Genomic DNA, 3954 nt, shown 5'->3' with positions numbered 1-3954 from the left:
CTGTCTTTCTGGCAAGCGTATGCACCCTATAGCAAAAACCTCTCTCAAAAAAAAAAAAAAAAAAATCAGACAGGTTAAAAGCGAAGCAACTGGGCAACTGGGTTAAAAAGTGACCAAGTTCTGGAGCACAGCAAGGTCACCACAGGGGTCTGGGCGCTGCCTCCTGAATGAGCCAGCCCCGTGTGTGAGCCGGGCCCGGCTTGTGAGCATTCTCTACACCTTTTATTCTTTTTTAAAGCGAACTTTTATTGAAGCCTAAACTGTGGTAACAGAAATACATTTCAACTGATTTAAGTCCAATACCAATGAAGGCAGAAATTATGGCACCAGAACGACCCCCCTCCTCAGACGAGGGTCAGTTCAGATTACCATTTAATCTACGCTTTTCAAAAATATGGAAGGCTTCACGAACTTGTGAGCTGCCTTCATGCACGGGCCATGCTCCTTGTCTCTGTATCATTCCAGTTTTAGTATAGCCAACACCTCTGCTTTTTTGAATTTGGAAAAAAAAAAAAAAAGATTTTTGCTAGAGAGCACATGGGCTCACCAGAAAGACAGAGACAGACAGACACACAGAAAGCCAGAAATCACCACCTGGGGGGATGGCCACACCACAATTCCTTCTCCCCTATTCTCCTCCCAGGATTTTGAGCACACACAGGCACATGTGTCCGGTGTGAGTTTTAAGCCACCGGGTCTGGGACTTGAACCGCAGTTGACTATGTGGGATTCCAGCAACGGGACCATTACGCCATATGCTGGTCCCCAGCCTCTGATTCTTAATCTGCAAGAAGAGGGTCATGGTGTGAGCCTCGAGGGTCCCAAGACCTCTGGAGACAGGGGCTGCTCCGTGACCAGACTCTATGGCAGGTACCCCCCCCTCATGTGTGCAAGCACATGAAAATGACCTGGCTGGCCCCTAGTCAAGTGGTTAAGGGAGCCGGATCCCACAAGGCTGACCATGGTTCGAATCCTGGCCCCAGCAGGATTTACATATTGAGAGACCCATGAGCAAGCACTGAGCCTGGGGGCGTGGCACACACTAGCGTCTGGCTGAGGGCAGCTGGGCTCGGGACGACACCATGAGCCTGCGTAAAGTCTCAGGTGCAGAGCCACGCGACGGCACTGCGGAGGGAAGCCAGCCACCTGGACTGGGACAGCTTGCTGAAGCCCCGCCCTCTAATCCCGGGAAGCCAGCGCTGTACCTGCCTGGCACTCAGCAGGGCCCTCTCCCCTCCCTATGTACGTCTGGAGCTGCGATTATTCCGGGAAGCCCTCCACATCCGATGGCTTGATGAATCTAAAAATATTTCTGTAACGAGCTTTATCTAATCAGGCCTCCCAGTGGCCTCACCGCTACACCCAAGTATCCCATAGCGTCTATTTCTGGGAGTCTGTAAGCCTGCCAGGATGCTACCCGGAGGCAGGACATCGCTGTTTGAGACATTCACCAGCCCAGTGGCCCGAGAGCGAGAGCGAGTGCGCGCCAGAAGCCACGGCTGGGCACGGCTCTTCAAAGAGCACACGGGCAGTGCGCGTCAGGAAAAAACTTGTGCTTTGAGTTCAATGGTTTTTTTTTTTTTGCACCAAAATAAACTCATACTTGGATTCCATTTTTTTTTTTTTACTTTTTTTTTTTTTTTGGAGAGATTTTCACTGTAGGGCGCGTGCGCCCGCCAGACAGACAGAGAGAGACATAGAGACAGAAAGCGAGAAATCGCCCCCCAGGGGGGATGGTCACGCTGCAATCCCTTCTCCTCCATTCTCCTCTCGGGATCTTGGGCACGCACGCACAAGCGCCTGGCGTGAGTTTTAAGCCACCGGGTCCGGGACACGAACCGCGGTCAACTACGTGGGAGTCCAGCGACATAGCCATTACGCTAACTGCTGGTTCCCTTTGGATTCCATTTTTCTGTGATCATTTTAAAGTCCCCCTTATATTTTCTTCACTATCTAAAATAATTCCCTCTGACAGGTAGACAAGAAGTTTCTGGGGACAGGGGGAGTAACACGTAACACGTGCACAGCATGGGATCAATACACATGTTGGGGGCCATTCCCCCCTTGTTTAAAGAGGTTTTTTGCCACAGGACATGTGTGCTCGCAAGAGAGAGACACAGACAGAGAGGGAAAGTGAGAAATCACCCCCGGGAAGCTGACTGTGCCGCAATCCTCTCTCCTTGGGATTTTGGGCATGCTCACGTGCTTGGCGTGTTCTTCAACCCTCCAGGTCTGAGACTCAAACCACAGAGGCCACCTGGGACCTGGCGTCTTACCCACCACGCCGTGAGCTGCCGTGAATGAGGACTTTGAAGGGGTCTTTTGGAGTCAAGGTATTGAGAAGCCTACCTGTGGGTCCTAATAGCTCCCGGGCACTTCTGAGACGAGGGAAGGGGAGGTTGGGGTTCTGGGGGGCCTCACGTGGAGAAGGCCAGCCACTGCCTCTCTCATGGGGCAGGATGTCCTGGTGACCAGGCCAGCTTTCCTGAACAGGCCTTTAAACACCAAAGAAGTGAACTTTGTGTTCAGAAACCCCACAGCACCCAGGGTCTCCTGGGCAGCAGCCCAGATGTGCCTAAGGATTAAAAAGGTTAAAGGCCTGGCCTGGGTCACTCAGGAAACCACTGGCAGAGTGGGGACAGTGCTGGGGACCAGGGGCTACCCAGAGGAGGCCAGGCAGGAAAGCCCAGCGGAACCATGGAGACCTGCCAATCTCACTTCTGCAGGCCCTGGGGGCAGATGAGGATGAGGCAAAACAGTTCCGGGAGGCTGGGAGGAGGCCCTTTTTGCATAAGATGCTGTGGTCAGTCACGTCCTTCCGGCAGGGCCTGGGCCATCACCCTGAGCAGCTGACACGAACCTCAAAGCGGGCTCCATAGCTCTGGGGCCAGGGGAAGTGGCGATAGGAATTACGAGAGCGCCTCCCCCTCCCATGGCAGAGTGGGGACGCCGAGGGCTTCGTTCAGCTGCAAGTCCAGAAAATGCCCGTGGCTCCCTTACAGCAGGATCTCAGCACCAGGTTCAAGTCCCAGCTCCTCTTCCTATGAGCTATGATGGCGAGGACCGGGCACATGGAGGCTCTGGCCTTACTTTGCCATATCTGTAATGCGAGTAGAGCAGGTGCCCTGCCACTTCCCCTTGGGGTTGGGTAGGACCTGCACCCCAGGAACTAAAGCTCAAGTAACACGTTTGTGACAGCTCCCATGGGCCAGATGCCAACGCAAGTCTTTTCACTGGAAATGTGAACCCCACAAGGGAGTTTTACTACTAATAGGTCTCACGTATGTTGCGTTTTTACTTTTTTATGATATCTCTGCCTTCGGGTGCATGTGCTCACCAGAGAGAGACAGAGACAGAAAGAGAGAGAGAGAGAGAGAGAGGGAGGGAAGGAGAGAATGAGAGGGAAAGTGAGAAATCACCCCTCAAGAGGGCTGGCCAAGCTACAATCCCTCCTCCGTTCTCTTCCATTCTCCTCCTGGGGTCTTGGGCACACACGTACATGTGCCCAACATGACTCCCAAGCCACCATGTCCGGGACTTGAACCATGACCGGCCATGTGAGAGTCCAGTGACGTAACTGCTATGCCATCTGCTGGCCTCACGTATGCTGTGTTTTATGGGCTATAAAGAACCTTTAGCCCTTACTCATGCCTCATTCCTTTGCTCTCTCATCCAGCCAGCCAACCAACTAACGGACGACTCCCAGAGCATCTTCTGTGTCACGAGCCCTGGAGTCGGCACTGGGACCAACGAAAAAGAGTCTCAAGAAGCCAGAGTCTGCTGGGAGACGTGGGTGGGGGAAGTTACAATTCAGTAGTGGGGGGGAGATGGGTGTTGGACGAGGGGGTCCACACGGAGGTCTCGGCTGAGCACAGGCCAGTGTCTCCAGACCTTTTTGGGCCCCAGAGAAAGGGCATGGAGGTGACCTGGACGGTAGCCACTTAGAGCTAGGGT

The 3954-nt window shown here is 53.5% G+C and overlaps 1 protein-coding gene and 1 pseudogene across 1 annotated transcript in view; both read right to left on the bottom strand.

The window, feature by feature from the left end:
* The window catches only part of TESC (tescalcin), a 56554-nt gene that overhangs the window by 21159 nt on the left and 31441 nt on the right, over positions 1 to 3954 (bottom strand). The window lies entirely within an intron of this gene.
* Positions 389 to 503, bottom strand: LOC114008330 (uncharacterized; annotated as a pseudogene).

The sequence above is a fragment of the Tupaia chinensis genome, unplaced genomic scaffold, assembly GCF_000334495.1.
Source record: "Tupaia chinensis unplaced genomic scaffold, TupChi_1.0 Scaffold000320_1, whole genome shotgun sequence".
NCBI lineage: Eukaryota > Metazoa > Chordata > Mammalia > Scandentia > Tupaiidae > Tupaia > Tupaia belangeri.
Note: the sequence above shows the minus strand (reverse complement) of the source record. Positions and strands in the feature narration are given on the sequence as shown.